Below are 17,848 nucleotides of genomic sequence, written 5' to 3'. Positions count from 1 at the left end.
TAGAGCAGCTGGTCGAGAAAAGACAAGCTAAGATGGAGAAGTAGGGGAAGCAGGAGGAGAACAGGGACTCAGTGGGAAGACAGACATAGTTCAGCACGATAAAGAGAAGGAGATAAGTCAGTGATAAAAACCTAAGTATGTGGCTAAAAGCAGCGAAAGACTGGCCAGTCACAGTATAATAAAAAGGGGGGTTAAAAGAGGTCCCAGGGTGAAAAACGGTGATGATTACAACTGAGAGAAAAATCCAGCTTCTGCCAAGTCACTCAATAAACTCTCATGAATCTACAAAAAATATGTAGGGACTAGCAAAATAGATTTCCTGGTAAATCCTATACCAAAAAAAATAAATTAAATTAAATTAAGAAAATAATAAAAAGGTTTTCTTCTAAGGAGAAAAGAGAGAGAGAGAGAGAGAGAGAGAGTAAAAGAAACATTCTAGAATGAGGTAGACCATGGCCTGGAGTAAAAGAATTCATGTATCACTCCTCTTACTAATAACTCTTCTCCTAATTTGAAACTGAACATATTCAGAATTTCTTCAAACTATAGTTTGGATATTAATCTGTAGCTTAAATAGAAGTTGTTGGTGGTTGAGCAAAAAAAAAAAAAAAAAAAAAAAAAAAAAAAATGGTGCAGAATGACCAGATCTGTAGAATTAAATAGTACCAAACTGTCCAAGTAAATGGAAGAACCATCTTTATTCTGAGCAGCAGACAGCAAATTTCTAATATAAAGCAGGTGGACGTAATCCTACGAAAATTCTCCATTGGGGGAAAAGTACTATTTATCCTGAATTACTATTAGAAAATTTAAAAATAATCACTTTCTAAAACTTTAACACGGACTTTTATCTATGTTCTAGGTTTGTAATGACCCTAAACTACTCATCTAGTGACTTAACTATTTGGCTCAAGATAGTATTTATCATACAACAGGCATACTGAGCAAAGACAAATGTTGAAGTCTGCCTTAATGATTTTTTTTTCCAGGTCAAAACTCGGGTGAGGGGAAACATTTCAGTGCAAAAGAAGCAAAATGTTTTAGAATCGCGTTGTTTTCCTTTTTTCAAAAAAAAAAAAAAAAAAAAAGTGTTTCGAATTCACTGATTACACTTCATTACCCCGCGATGCACTTGAACACATTAACACAGCAAGACGAATATGTAATAAAAAAGAGGATGCGTCTCTTAATCCTTCCTGTCAAATTTAAAGAGATACCAATCAACCAAACACCTCGCTAAGAGTCATGAGACTGCTGTTTTAATTAGCTGGTGATATTTTTGACTAAAGAATCTCAGATGATGAAACCGTTTTTTTCCTTGTATTGAACCAGCTTGGCCCAGACTAGCCTGTCCCGCAGTGACATGTATATTGAATACAAATCAGACGGCAGCTTTAAGTCTGTGTTGCAGCTCTCATTTCCAATTCGAGAACTGTACTATAATCATAAGCTTCTGGTGGATGAAAGGAAATCAGCTCTCTGAATATTAGCTAATGCCACATTTGCAAGTCCTGAAGAGATCTGTGCTGTTAAAAAAAAAAAAAAATAGATCATTTCGCGTGAACCTATATATATGAATTGCTTTGTACTGCTGAACTGATAGAAGCAATGCCTGTGCTGGGATTAAACCCCTTTTCATCATAAAACCTCATCTGGTTCGGAGTCCAAGTCCATCAAACCTTTTTCCTTTAAAGTCCCGCCTTTGATTCTACATCAATTTATTCAAACCGCAGCTGGGTGGCTGAAAACGAAAGGACAGCATCATTTAAACCAACCATGTTCCCAACTTGAAAGAAGGGCTATAATTAAAAAAATGGGCATAAAAGAATGGAAATGGGATAATATTTTTTAATGGTAGTTCAAAGGCCGACAGATGTCAGAGCCTTTGAAGATGTCAGTACACTGAGCAAGAAGTTGCCATGAAAGAGCTTGCCTGAGAGGTGAAGCAGCTTGTTAATGGCTGAAAAAACCCTTGCAGACACATCCTTGTGTTTTTAATTTGTCAGAGTTTCTGCAGTATTTTCTGATTAATGACACATGATTATAACTGCATAGCCGACATATTTTTATGCTCGCTTAAATGAATAGTTTATTCCACATTCTTTTAGAAGTAGATAAGAACGGGGACACTTTCCGAGGAAGGCCAAAACTGTTCTGATTGCCTCGCATATTTATGCTAATTTTGTGGGACTGGCCAAATTCAGACTTACTATATGTTGCCAGCTTTTGTTCTTTAATAGTCTGATTGCTAGTAACATTACCATTCACATGCGGTCGGCAGAATGTGATTCACTACAATTTCACGTACGTGGGGCAAGATGCGCCTGAATAATTAATTTGTGCACCAAGTCATGTCAAACCAAATTAACGTTTAAAAACATCGCTGAGCTCAATCTAAACAACCGTGGGCTGCCATCAGGTTCCAGAAGGGAAAGAGCCCCTTAAGGGGAAAACTTGCAGCCATAACTATGCTATGGCATTAATGACTACTCAAAAACAAAGAGCTGCAATACCGTGTTTTAGGGAGAAGCTTTGCTGAGATCTGGGGGAGGGACTCGGAATATCCCTGAACTATTTGTTCTTCTAAATAGTTCTGACATGTCAATTTGATTTGTTCTGTGAAATAGCCCTCACGATATTCATGAATGTTAACCACAAGTCACCAGTGAGTACTAGTAGCACAAAAAGGCTTTCCCACCAACGGGTATGCCTTTAATTTCCATCAGGACGAGGTGCAGGGGAAAGAAAGTTCACAGGCTTTGAAGTCAGAAAGATTTGGGTTCGAGTCCCAGCCCTTTCATTTATAAGCTGCACAGCTTGGGTCAGCCTTCCCCTCTGTAAAACCTGGGATAATACCTACATCCTTCCAGAAAGCATGTGAAAGGGTCTAGCATATCACGTTACGCTCAATTCCCCGTCTCAAAATAAATGATACACAGAACGATTACAATGGCCATCTCTTGTTGAGAATGTTTGTATTTCTACATACAACGGAATCACGTTTTCAGGAAAGTGACCGTTCTTTTGAAAGTGGATGTTCAAATTTCCCACTGTCCCAGTTCCAATAGCTCGCAAGTACAGCCTCTTTCTTCTGGTGGAATCTTACCTGGCCGTGACCAGCCAAACCCTTGGGCACACACCTGTTTGCTTGTGACAGCTCACCTTTAGCCCAGTCGTGCAAGCACACCCATGGAGGCGGCTCAGCAGATGGGGCTCCAGGGCAGGGAATGCAGTGCAGGAGAGGGAATAACGTGCTGGAACAGGATCAGGCAACCGACCTGGGAAGTCAAGAGGAGGAGGACCCAGGACTCCCCAACCCAGAGACAGGAGGTCTCTCACGGGCGGGAGGCCTACAGCTTTATTCTACAGGAGCTCACCGGTATCCTCTCACCTGTCTCCAGGCTTTCTATGAGGACTGGAGGGTCTTGGGGCTTATTTCCCTAAGGGAGGGGCTGTTTCCCCTTTTGTGACTCAAGGTGGCTATGGTTGGGGCATTGCTCACCCCGGGCACAACTTCAAAGCCGGTGGGGCTTGCCAGAAGCACCTTCCTACCTCCTCGTCTGCACTGCCTAAGTCTTTTGCTCCCCTCCCCCACCTCCAGATGTCCAAATCTTCTGACTACAGCCCCCTATGGCACCTTCCTTCTCTTTCTACACTCTTTCCATCCCTCAAGACTCCCATTTCTTCAGTGTAATGGATTTCTGCTTAATGAGAGCAATTTAATGAGACACAATCTCACGATATGGTAGCCATACAGCCATAGCAGCAATTATGCCGTTTGCAACACTATGTGTACTTGCTAAACGGTCTGGCCAGGCTGTGAATTTCTCCAGGAAAGGGTTTTGTCTTACTTGTTTTTGTATGCCTCCTTTGAGCACAGCGACTGTGTACAGGAAGACATCTGCTAAATGAGAAATGAATGGAGACAGAGGAAGAAATCCTTGGAGATGTATTTTCATCTTGAAAGAGATAATTTGGGTTTTTTTTTAACCATATATCGTTCCTTATTTAAATTTTAAAAGTGCTCCTGAATTACCTATTCAAGAATGCATTTTACCGTATAGATTTATCATTTTGGATTTTTAAAGGCTCACATGGGCCACCTAGTCGAGGCCAATGCATTCAGTAAAGAAAAGGGCAAGCAAGAGAGAGAAAACCCAAATTCTACTTAGAGATATTTCAAGCAATGTAACTGACAGATCCCAGGCACGGTGGTAGACTATTCTGGGCGGGAGATTTTTCACAGCACAGTGACTCAGTCTGAGAACCTGGGCTTTTTAGGGGAGCTTCAGAGAAGCTTGTGATCTTACCTCCTGTCAACTGACACTAGATATGTTCTCCCTCCCATCTCAGACCCTCAAACTCTTGGCTCTTACACAGACCCAGGCAAAACTTGTTCATTTGTATCTTACCGGGTGATTCTAGACAATCGATCCCTGCTTCCCTAGGTGAGCTGTGAAACCTTTCTCTGTACCCAACCTGGAAAGGCTCTCTGTGCACCTGAAACCTCCTTGGTCCCAGGAGCAGTGGAGGGATCGCAGGCACGGAGCAGGCCACATAGCTGACCCTCCCCACATTGCTACGGGAGCCTGGTTTAGTCATGCCTGCAAACCATACCCGACTCTGCCACTATCCGCCAGAGCGGCTTCATTTCCTCGGTCTCGTGTTTCCCATCTCTGAAATGGGCTCGCTGTTCTCAAAGCCCACGTCTGGCTGCAGGATTGTGGGGCCAGTCTTCAGGGACTGTTGGCTGTTTGGTGCAGTAGTCTATTTATGTTGTGTGGCCACAGTTCACAAATTGAAATAAATAAACTGATATTTATCAGGTTATTAAAAAACACTCGCCATTTCGAATTCTTATAAACAATCCAGAAGTTAAGTATTGTGATTTGTCCTCGCTCGTGAAATGCCACTTTCTCTCGGGTCCCTTCCTATCATCTTTGACCCACTCTCTCGGTCTTCTTGACCTGCTCTTTTTTCCTCCGCCTTCCCTAAGGCAATGAGTGTCGTCTATTCTCATTCTACTCCAGGTCCTTGGGAAAACCCACCTTCACCATTGGTATCCATTACTATCCATCCTGGTGACGCTCGAATCTGTATCCCCAAAGGAGAGCTCTCTTTTGAACTCTAGTCCTGCATTTCCACTTACTTACATAATAAGGTGGACACCTAAGTGTCCGGTGGCACAGCAAACCACACCCCTGGGTCTCCTCTGCCGTGTCAACTCACCCACTGCTGATACCTTAGCCAAGTCCCTCATCATCTGGGATGACTCCTAGCTAGTCACCCAGCCTCCAGTGTCACTCCCTTCTGCTTCCTAATCCTCTGCTTAAAGTTTCTCAGTGACTTCTGATTGTTGACAGTTACAATCCCTAAAGTTTGTTATTGGACATTTCTATCATAAAAATTTGGGGCGGGGTGCCTGGGTGGCTCAGTCGGTTAAGTGTCCGACTCTTGACTTTGGCTCAGGTAATGACCTCACGATTTGTGAGATCAAGCCCCACATTGGGCTCTGCATTGACAGTGTAGAGCCTGCTTGGGTTTGTCTCTCCCTCCCTCTCTCTGTCTCTCTCTCTCATCTCAAAATAAATAAATAAACATGAAAAAAAAATGTAATTGGGGCATGAAAGCCAGTGTGTACATGTATACATCTGTAACACCACTGTACTGATACATTATGTACGTTATAAAAATTCACCCCAAATGGGTATTTTTACAAGATGAAATACAAGTACATGTAAAAAGAAGTTCTACATTTTATCTTCCTATATGCTAATGAACCCTGCTTGGGAGAACACTGTTTTAAATAATTACCAGAAGGGGTAGTAAGTTACAAGTAGGACAAGGAGGTAGACAAATGGAAGACACAGAAATAGCAACACAGACAGAGCGTATAAACCCCAAACTGGGGGCAGTGTACAAGGGGATCCAGTCCAGACTTCTCAACGTGGTACAAACTGTCTCCAAGTACTGCTTATGCTAGTCCTGTTTGGAATGCTTTCCCGAGTCTAATTTGCATAGCCAATTTCCACTCATTTTTGAAATGCAATGCATATGATATCTCCTTTAATTCAATCTCGTCTCATTACCTCCCCAAACCTGATGCCCCCATACCACATGATAGACGCATCTTCTGTACTTGGGATCAAAGTACCTTTATCACTTTGCTGTACTTTGAGATATATATATATATATATATATATATATATATATATATATATATATATATATATATTACAAGATGAAATACAAGTACATGGAAAAAGAAGTTCTACATTTTATCTTCCTATATGCTAATAAACCCTGCTTGGGAGAACACTGTATATATACACACACACACACATATATCTATATCTGTAACTCTGGAAGGCTTAAAGGCCAGGCACACTAGACAAGGCCACAGAATAAAACTGTCCATTTTCTTGCTGATATAGTTACCAGTTCCTTACACACCTGGTGGGCAAAGCAGGCATGCAGGCAAAGTTTCCAGACAATAGAAAGGGGCCAGGAAGATCTTAATCTCCCTCCACCCTACTGAATGGTGAAGGAAGTATCTTAAAGGGGCTCATTAAGACATCACGCTAAATCGGGTGGTGTCAATGGCAACGGGATGCCTTCATGGGGACTTGAGGGCCCGGGCAGGGTGTCCTTCTGACCAAGGGTGTTACTATGTCTGCTCTTATGTGTGGTAAGATGCATCCTCCGTCTATGTTAAAGGAAGGCATTCTTTGCTCCTATCCGTTGGTATGAATCATATTACCCTCCAGATGCAAGATTCCTATTGCCCCAGAGGCTGTAAGCTAGAGGGCAGGGATCGTTCCTTTTTTAATATTCCAAGGCCTAGTATAGCGCCTGACATGTGGTAGCAGCTCAACAGGTGATGCTGAACGAATGAATGAATGAATGAACGAATGAATATTACAGATGTGAAAATGATGATCAGAGATATGAAAGAGGTCACTCAGGTTTATAGCAGCCGCTAAGTGGTAGAGGCTGGCCATGAACCAGCATCACTGTCTTCATATTTGATAAGAAACTGGTCATTGCTTCCAGGTCCGTGCTTTAATTACTATCTACGTGGCAATGATGTCCAAATTCCTTTTTCTGGAACCTTCACCCGTATACTCAACTCCTCGGCTGACATATCTCCATCTGGATGTTAAAGATGTCACTCAAACTCAGCTTGGCAACAACAGAACTCTTGATTTTGTTGTTATTCCCTCCGAATCATCGTCATATTTGACCCCGTCATTTATCTTAACAGCTCAGACTAAAACTCTAAAGAATCCTCTTTCCTTCCCCTCCCACACCTAACCCATCAGAAAGTCCTATTGACTCAAATTCATATATCAAATAGAAACCCAGGACTGCACACAACAGCCTGAATGGACTTCAAAAAACATGAACTGGATCCTGTCGCATCACTGCTTGGAATCCTCTCACTGTCTTCCAGGGGCACCTGGGTGGCTCAGTCAGTTAAGCGTCCGACTTCGGCTCAGGTCAAGATCTCACGGTTCGTGGGTTTGAGCCACGCGTCGAGCTCTGTGCTGACAGCTCAGAGCCCGGAGCCTGCTTCGGATTCTGTGTCTCCCTCTCTCTCTGCCCCTCCCCACTCGTGCTCGCATGCTCTCTTCTCTCTCTCTCTCTCTCTCAAAAATAAACATCAAAAAAATTGTTTTTTAATAAAATGGAATCCAGTTCTTCAAAGGCCCTGTAACCTTCCCCGTACCTGCTACGTTCATGCCATCAGACCTCCTTTTTTATTTCTTGAACACACCACATTTATTCTCCTCCAGGGTCTCCTCACTGGTTGTCCCCGCAGCCTGGCTGGCTTCTCCTCAATCAGATCTTTCTTAGCTCAGACAGCTCTTCCTTGGAGAGGCCTTCTCTGGTGGCTCGCTAAGACAATCACTCAGTCACCTGTCATACCTCTCTGGGTTAATTTTCAACCTACCCATTATTGCTATGTGATGCTCTCCCTGTCACTTTGGCTGTTTTTGTGTTATCATCTGCCTTCCCCCATTCAAGTGTAAGTTCCTTTAGAGCGGAGTATTGGTCACTCTTGTTCTTTTCCATACCCAGAGCAGGAACCCCCTTAGGGCTAGATGGGCCACACTCTACATAACCCTGGGACAATATTCACATGCACCAGGATGTGAAACACACCTCCTGAAACACCCAGCCTCAGGGCCTGGTACAGAACAGCACTCAAGAAATCTTCGTCGAATAAATGAATCAAGCTGAATAAAGTCTCTGTCATGAGGAAATTCCATATACATAATTCTGCCTAATTTTTACAGGTGGAAAAATGTATATGGAAATAAACTTGATTCACACGTTATCTGAAGAGTCACAGTTACTAAACTTTTGAAGTCACAGTTCCCTTCTGTTGACATCAGTGCGGAACAATGAGATTTCAAAAAGCCATCAGAATAGTTAACGATAATGATGATTTCAGGAGAAGATTTACTAGTCTTATTTCTGAACTGAATGACTTATTTTTTTTTTTATTTTTTTTCAACGTTTATTTATTTTTTGGGGGACAGAGAGAGACAGAGCATGAACGGGGGAGGGGCAGAGAGAGAGGGAGACACAGAATCGGAAACAGGCTCCAGGCTCTGAGCCATCAGCCCAGAGCCCGACGCGGGGCTCGAACTCACGGACCGCGAGATCGTGACCTGGCTGAAGTCAGACGCTTAACCGACTGCGCCACCCAGGCGCCCCCTGAATGACTTATTTTAAGAAACGCCAACTTTGTAGGCACGGGTTGTGACATTTACTGCCGTCACTAGCGATGATCCCAGAGGTCTAAGTACAAGAGTGCATCTCCATGTTTCCCAAAGTCTGAACCAGGATACGAACAGTCAGGATTGACATTAATAGCGGCTGGCAACACCCTGTACCCCTTGAACTCATGGCTTTTGTCTAATGACAGCTTTGGCATAATTTCTGAATAACTGAAGAACAAAAGTTTTCAAACCTCACACTCCACTTTTGTTGCCCATGCCAACATCGCTTTATCTGGAGCTACTATAAAACTTGCCCAACAAGTGAGGATAATGTTTACGTTACAAAAAAATTAGCTCTTCGGGAAACATTTGGTGAACACATGGATTCTGTACATTAAATGACATCTTTGCAAATAACAAAATAAATAAGGTCCCGCTTGACCCTAGGGATCTGGGGTTTGTTTCATTAATAAATACTGACTTAAGAGGCAAACTTAAGATGAATGAATCACCAGTTTAATTTTAACCTTTTTAAAGACCTGTACCTTTCGAGTCCTTCCACTGGAAAATTCCCTGGTTTTGAGATGCTAGGGGCTGGCTGGGCTGTTGGTTTCATGTTCACTGGAAGCTCCTGTGTACCACAGAGTGATATCAGTGGGGGAGACCTGAGCACGCACGCGCGCACACACACATACACACACACACACACACACACACACACACACACACACAGGCACAATGCAAGACTAATGTTGCATTACAATGGCCCCCACTAACAAGGGAAGAGACCCCAGATCCAGGCCACAGACTTCAGCAAACTTCATTCTCAGAGGATGCCATTATCTCATTTTCAAATAGGACTAATACTTTTAGGCCTTGACCTCATACCTAAGGAAAACAAATGAAAATGAACCGGAAAAATAACACACATTTTCCAACCCTGCAAGTCGAATTGTGTACAGTTTCTTTCTGATTTCTCGTGATCTCTCTCCGACCTCCCAGGACACAATTATCCGAAAATACTTGAGAGGCCAGGTAACAATGTAAGATACGTGACGAAAAAGAATTTTTGCTGAATTTTAACATTCCTTTCAATGGGAAAACACTACTCCCAAGTTTCACATGAATCCACGAATTTCAATGCTTTAAGTCTCAGTTAGGCCAGTTTTTTTATTATCTCCTATTAACAGTATTTTTCAAACATTTTCTGTACACAAACATTAAAGTAGCTTGAAAATAGACTATTATTTTCATGTAATGCCTTGCTCTCCTCCTCAGACAGGAGTTTACGGTCTCCCTAACATCAATTCCTGTCATTTTTCTCATGAGAAATTCTCAGGTGTTAAGTATCTTTCCTATCATGCAACTAGGCATGATTCCAATTAGTCCTGAATGGAAGACAAAATGACAGTTTAATAAGCTTCAATTTGCCAGTGCTTTGAACGTGTGATGATATCATCATTTTGCCAATCATTTCTTGCACTTTGGCTCCGACCTCTCTGTCACAAAAAATTACCTCAAATGTATAAATAAAGACATCAAGGATGTCTCTCAGAGAACGGACTGAGTCAGAAATCCAAAAACGACTTTTCCAAGACATCAAGAAAGAAGAGTTATTCATGCACTGTTTCCTCAAAGATAATTTCTGCCAACATTCTTAGTAATTTTTTTGAGGCAAAGGTGAAAAGGACAAGGAGGAGCAACACGCTAAAAATAACTGAAGGCATTTTTTCCTTATGTCAATGAGAATGACATTCAGGATGTGGAATAACAATTTATCTCTGGGGTATTTTATGTAAAGAAAAGAATTCATCTGAAAACTTCTCATCCGGACCAAAGTCAGTCTAGAATTGAGCTATAACTGCATCAACATAAATTGTCTTTGAGGATTCTAAAAGAAACACGGTTTCTAATTATTCCTTGTATTTCTAGAGAGTCTCTGGGTTTGAATTTACTAAACTGCCTTGACCTCACTTCTAAAAGGTTTGGACTAGCTGCTGTCATGCAATAAGGATCATTACACGGGTTCCCTTAGGGGAGAAATTGGGAAACTGAAGTCTTTGAGATTTAAAAATTCATTCCATAAAGTGAAGGGATCGTATGTGAAATTCCAAACTGGTGTGTGACTATGATAGGTGTTCGCCTATAATACGCCATTGACACCAAAGCGCATTTCACCAGTGCTAACTGCAGATTCCTGCTAATTTTTATCGAGATTGGTAGGTTCATTGACATAAAAGCTTCCTACATTCTTCCTCTAGACACATCTTCTCATTTCAGTAATAATGCAAAAGCCAAAAGTGAACCCATTTCAAAAACATATTTATTTTTCCAGTCTACAAATTCTGAAATTTGTGGGAAGGAATTCTCTTCCAAATAAAATATTAAGAACTGCCTATCTCTTCGGAGTTAAATGTGTCTCAGAAGAGAGACACACAGCCGTGGCTTGTGGCGTCGGAGAAAGTTTGAAACCATTGCTCAATCTTGATTTGGATTTAAACGGCCTGAGGTATGGGTATCAGTACGTTAAATCTAGCCATGAGTTGACAATCCAACATCGAAAATATAGTGGAATTTATGCAGAATAAATGAAACTCAGAGACGACGGACTCACACACAAGTAGGCATATGGGGCACGGGACTCTGCCACACGAGTCTCAGCTACACTAACTTACCTACTAAGTTACACAGGCACAACGTCCTGTGTCCACACACTTGTAACCTTGGGCATTCTACTTATGCTTTCTGAAACTTGTCTCCTTGATAAAATGGACTAACATACATTCATCTTTGGACCCAGGCAAGAAGGTCCAAACAGAGCTCCCAAATGGGAAGTTGAATCCTCATGGGGGGTTGGAAGGGTTCAAAGAGATGGTGCATCGCGAAGGACCTAGCAGAGAGCCTGGTGCACGCAACGCACGCAATAAACATTTGCTGCTGCTGCTGCCGCCGCCGCTGTTAAGCACAAACAAGCACAGGAATTCAGTGCTGTTCAGGGAGGTACTGCTTACTAAAGCTGGAACTCACGCAGCAGGATTCAATTATGACTTTGCAGCAACGGCAAGTATGGCAACTCACGGAAAGAAATGCAAATGGTGAGGAGCCTCTCAGCTTGGGGAGCAGGGTACCAGCGTCTCTCTCATGCCAGGCAAGGGCTCACGTATAACCCTGTGCCTTTTTTGCCATGTCCGAGTCTCTCCCCAAATCTAAAATCTCTCTTGCAAGAGGCTGGGGGATGGAGAACGAGTACTGAATTAAGATTAAGGAGCCCTGCTTTGCTAGTTCTGTGACCTTGGGCAAGGTAGTGGCCTTGAACCCTAGGTTCTTCATCTGTAAACTGAGAATAATTGGATGTGGTCATCTCTTTACTCAGTCTGGCTGTGCTGCTGCTGGATACGTAGATACCTGCACAGGTGCACGTCCGGCACAACGTCCTGTGTCCACACACTTGTCCCTCGCCATCTCCCCGGTTTTCACCACTGTACCCCCTATTTTAAATATCTCCAGCATTTAATTATTACTTCTTCAAGAACAACTTTAATCTATCTAAAAAATCTATGAAGTAGAGTGAGAACAAAAGACGGATTTTTAAAGCAATCATTTAATTGACACAAAGTTGTTGATTCAAAGGGAATACTTCATGCCATTATTTGGAAGGTTTGTCTTTAAAAGGAATATGCTTTATCTAAAAGTGGACCACATGCCATGGAATGTGGTTTCCATGGTAACTGCCACATTTAAAAAATATGCACAGGACTAAAGATACACTGTATAATACTTCTACAAATGGATCATTCCTAGAGAAATCAATTTCCTTGTCTCAGCCTGTTATTGTTTTTTCAACGTAATGTAATTTTCTCCACGACAAGGACCAAGTTGAATTATTTATAATAGTTTAATTATAGGAATATACGCTATTTGTGTGGCTATAAGATGAAAATAATTACAGAATTTTAGAATTATAATGGAAAAAGAAGGCTAGTGATCTACAAAAAATGTAAACTTTACTTTGAAAGGTCATCTTCCTATATTTTCTCCTAATTAAGTACCTAAGAAATAGTATTCTTATACATAGTAATACATATAACATATAAATAAAACATATTATTAAATTCATATGTAATACTATTAGACAAAACACCATTGGCTACTGATAAAACAGGATCTTTGCATCAATATATCTGTGTCAAAATATGAAATGAACTTTGATCCTCCTTGGAAATTTCTGTATAACCTGTGCTTTTGGTATCAGAAAAACAGTATTTCCCCCACAGGCTTTTCAAAATGGCTCAGTTAGGAAAACCTCTGTTTATATGCTAAATGTATGCAGTAAGTTTTTGATCGCTCTTAAATGCAGCTCTTCGATAATACCATAAAGCTTCATCTAAAGAAAATAGATTGAAACCTGTAATGTGTGGTTTTACCACAAGTCCACTGAAAAAGTCTTACTTTCTTTTTGCAGAATAATAAATTGTTAAAAACATCTTCCCAACAACCCTTCTTATGTCTGACATTACACATTATGTGTATTGCAGCAAAACCCACCTAATACTGAAAGCACGCTTAATTCCATGCCTCTTTCCCTCTACTACAAATAACTTAGTGTATTGGGGCTAAGTATCAAAGCACGCTGTGCACACGGCTGGAACACCAGGCATCCACTCTGATGTGACTGTGGGTGTCACCAGGGACAGGAAGGGAACAAAAAAGCAGGGTTACATTGACCGCAACAGCCTCAGTACGGTAGGGGGAAAATATTTACATAGTTTGTTTTTTCCACATGATCTGTCTACTTGACCCAAAGAAATGAAAATATTTACTACCTCAAAACCAAGTAAATGATATTAGTGAATAAAAGACGATGAAATACCATTTTGGTCATGGAGGGAGAAAGGGAACTGTTTTAGTACAGGTACAAATACCCTATGCTCCTGAACCAAATTATCACTTGCTTTTATTTCTTATAGCTTTCCATAGTATAAATTCAGAGGACAAGAGAATCAGCTGGAAGAAAGAGAGCAACAGATTTCGAAATGAACAGCTGGGCATTAGCTTTTAAACTACCTCTAATCTCAGCCATGTTTCTCTAAAGATGCTTTGTAAGAGCTACAGGATCAGTCACATAATGAAAGTACTAGACTTTGCTAGTCTCGCGATTTAAAATATCCTTTCATTTGATTCATATGTACAAAATTGGATCTCCTGAAGCATGTTTGTTTTCTGATATTGAGCATGATGGTATTCATCATTTTATTTGATCAAAATGAAACGTGGGCGCATTAAAATATAACCTGCTCATTACATTTTGTGAAAGTACTTAAAGACTCCAAGATGGCGGGAGCCACATTTCATTTCCAAATGTTTTCATACATAGAGATGTCAACAGTTATATTGGTCAGTATCCTTTAGGCTAAATCCTCTGTCATAAATTTCTCTCAGAATTGGGAGCTAGAAAAAAGTGAACTGGTATGATTTCTTTCACAGATCATCAGAATGACACAATTCATCATGTTCCCCTCTTCACTGTGGCTTCTAGGTGCGCTCAGAGCTAAAACCGGTACGTCACTAAAGCATTTTTAAAAGTAGTATAGGTTTCCCGATGGAGTGAATATCGTTTATTGCTTAATTACTATTTTCAGTTACATTTTAGCTGTTTAAATGTTTTTTTATTACAGAATGCCGCCTCACATCCCTTTTGAAAGTGGTTGACATATAAAAAAATTAAAATCAATGTTTCCAATGGAAAAATGCTACCCGAAAAAAGCCCAAAGACCATGTACAGGTTTAGCTATAATGTTTAGAATGTACATATTGCTCAATTCATCCATAAGTAATCTTAGAAGAATCTTAGAACAGCCAATATTTAGTCCACCATACACAGGCACACACCCAGTTTTAGAAATGAACGTTTTTAATCTGGGCCCGGATTACCAAATTCATGGAAAAGAAGGTGATGTCATCGAGATATAATTTTAAAAATTACAATTGTCTTACCACAAACATCTTTTCTGGAAATCTTTTTTTAAGTGGAAGAGAGAAAGAAGAAGATTTCTGAAAACCCTACATTTTACAATTAGCCATAGGACAGCCTCTTACTGTGAATCAATATGGCAAAACCAAGATGTTCTGTCCATTCATTATGCAAAACTCGTTCATAATAGCATCATGATTCTCAGGTTAGGAAATCAAGAAAGCCATCAAGATCCCAAAGGTAGGAAAGATTCCATCTCCTGTATGCAAATTTTAAGTTTCATGTATTTTTGGATCTCGTGACAACCGTCTCCCAAGTCGGCTCTATTAATTTGCCTTCTACTGATGGTGGTTCACAGTGGCTGCTGTGGTCACCCTGAGTCTTCCAGGGGCCCGTACCTCAACAGGTGACATAGACAGCTGCCCTATGATGGGAACCCCACCTTTGGGGCGGATCTCAAAGGTCCTCTACAATATTCATACACACCACTCACTCTGGCAACAAACATAAAAGATCAAGCGATCTCCAAGTGGTTCAGGGTCCTAAGAGAACAACTAAAAAGTCAGGGAACCTACGTTCTGTTTTTCTTATAATTCAAAGGAATAAACTGAGAAATTCTCTCACTACACTGCAGTTCAAAAGCAAAATCACATGCAGAACCACCATGCTAGAAGAGGTTCTCCTAAGAGGATCATAACAAAACTATGAATTTTCTTTATGTGAAAAAAACATGATGAAGTCAATCAAATCATCCTCCAAATTAATTTCAATAAGAGGGATCTGGCAAAGGAGAAATATCTGACACTGAGTTCTATATGTCTTGGTACCTACTGATCTGGATGCTTTTTCTTAAACATTGTAACCTCAGGTAGACACCAGGCTGACCATCTTCTACGAAGGTGATAAAATTTAATGTGCATTTTAGCAAATGTAAGTATCACCACATAAAATATCCTACCATTGGAAGTCAAGGTATTATGACAAAGATATAATATATGCATAGAATAATTAGCCAAATACACCAAATAAAATGAAAGAAATGGTTACTTATCTTTAGTTGCATTGCCATACCTTATGATTTCTCTAGAAAACAGAAATTTCTTGGGTATAAAGTAACCTGTAATAATTACATAGCATATTCACCACAAGGGAGTTCCTGTCTGATATATGATTTACCTCACGGTAGGTAACTATACTTTATGATAATGGTTTTCTTATCAGTACATAATACATAATATATATGGAAGAAGCCCAAAGTAGCCTTTTACTATATTGTCTGAATTCACAAATCTGATAGAAGAAAAAGCAGCAAGCAAAGCTATAGTATCCAAAATTGGTACTTCCCTGGTCCTTTTTTGGTTAAGTATTTCAAACAGTCCTTTTTACAAAATGGCCTCCATTGCTAAACGGGAGCAGCCAAACGTGAACTGAAAATCAAATCTCCCTGGACCTAAAATGAATAATGATCCAATCCAATATTTAAGGTACATAATACATGTGTCAAGCCACAAAACAGTGATTTGGAAAAGAAGATCTTCTATTTTTTAAAAATATATGTCCACTTTGTTTTTCTGAAATTTGTGAATGGAATTCAGGACTTAAAAGGCTTCACACATCACATTATTTAAGTCACAATCATGAAAAGATTTATTTGGAAAATTTAGAACTTACCTGATGGAAACTCTGAATTAATACCCTCAGTGAATAACCAAAATAAATACAAATTATTAGCATTTTGGTACACACGATAAGGTTTTCAAAAATACAACTCATTGGCAAATTAAAAAAAAAATACATTCTCTAAAAACAATCAATCAAGTTTGGCTTCCACAGAAAATCATTTTCATTCAGATCAAGAATGCATTTAGCCTAAGTTTCCATTGCTTTACTAGGCGTTCCTATGACAGCAATTCCAATTGTTCCAAGAAAGACAAAATAGGAGAAACACAATCCTATGCTACAGCATTTGAAGAGGTCATATGGTCCTCATACTGATTATTTCAATTAGCAGAAATTCAATTAAGAACCTTATTGTACTCTCCCTGTGGCTTAATTATACGTAATAATTCTAAAATTTCCCTTTTGTTATTGGATGAACCGCACCCTATATATGGCAGATACGACATATGTAATATCACAAAGATTTCCTCTAAATTTGGCCTCCACTACTGTCGGCTTTCCACAACAGCACCAAAACAGTGGGAGTTATATAAATTAAGGTATTTTATTGTATCACGGACTCAATTCTACTATGCAAACAGACCCTACACAGACTCAGAACCCAAATACTTTATCATTGAAGACAATGCTGAGGCTTAGCATCATCTTTGAAGGAGAATGTTAAGTTGGAAAATATTCTTAGTAAATTATATGGCTAACAATCGGAAGATCAGCTTATATTTTATAAAGGCTCTGATGAGGTTGGTGGCAAAAATATAACCCACATTGACTTAGCAGGAACCACCTGACTCTTCGGGTACCATGGCTACTACAATGACTACCTTTTTAGTTAGCAAATCCCCCATAAAACAAATTGAAAATAGTTCTCCTATAAGCGTATATTAGTGACAAAAAAAAATCTGTGCTGAGTATACTTTTGGGCCCCAGTCATTCTCTGAAGGTAAAAGACAACTCAAGGTCAAATGAAAAATAACCAAGAACTCCTATTCTTTGCCTTACCACCTCCCGCCCTCCACCCAAGAAATAAACATCTTACTTAATCAGCAGTTTTATAGTTTAGATGATTATAAAATTGTTTAAACACAAGTCATAAAAAATAGAAGGCTTATTTCATTGTTTAAAAATTATATATTTGGGGAGAAAAGATATTGAGGAAGAAGCTTGTATGTGATATGAATAATATGGTTAAGATTTCAATGGGAAAAGAGGTATTTATTAGACCTAGTAGATGATATGGTTTTATTAGAAAAGAAAATTATCTTTTTTTGTTATCAGTTGCTCTTCAATTTTTCTTTAATAAAATTTCACAGCAATCTCAGGAGGATACACGAAAGGCCTTTGATTATATATACCCCAAAGAACGTATTGTACCACAAAGATGCCCACACCCAATAAGATTTTTTTTTCATCTGAAATTTATAAAGATAATTTTCCATGCTGACAGTGCACATTTCATCCATAAGTTTGA

The 17,848-nt window shown here is 39.9% G+C and overlaps 1 protein-coding gene across 19 annotated transcripts in view; it reads right to left on the bottom strand.

Annotated features, from left to right (window-relative positions):
• Positions 1 to 17,848, bottom strand: part of CEP112 (centrosomal protein 112) — a 468,148-nt gene that overhangs the window by 248,230 nt on the left and 202,070 nt on the right. The window lies entirely within an intron of this gene.

Source organism: Leopardus geoffroyi, chromosome E1 (assembly GCF_018350155.1).
Source record: "Leopardus geoffroyi isolate Oge1 chromosome E1, O.geoffroyi_Oge1_pat1.0, whole genome shotgun sequence".
NCBI lineage: Eukaryota > Metazoa > Chordata > Mammalia > Carnivora > Felidae > Leopardus > Leopardus geoffroyi.
Note: the sequence above shows the minus strand (reverse complement) of the source record. Positions and strands in the feature narration are given on the sequence as shown.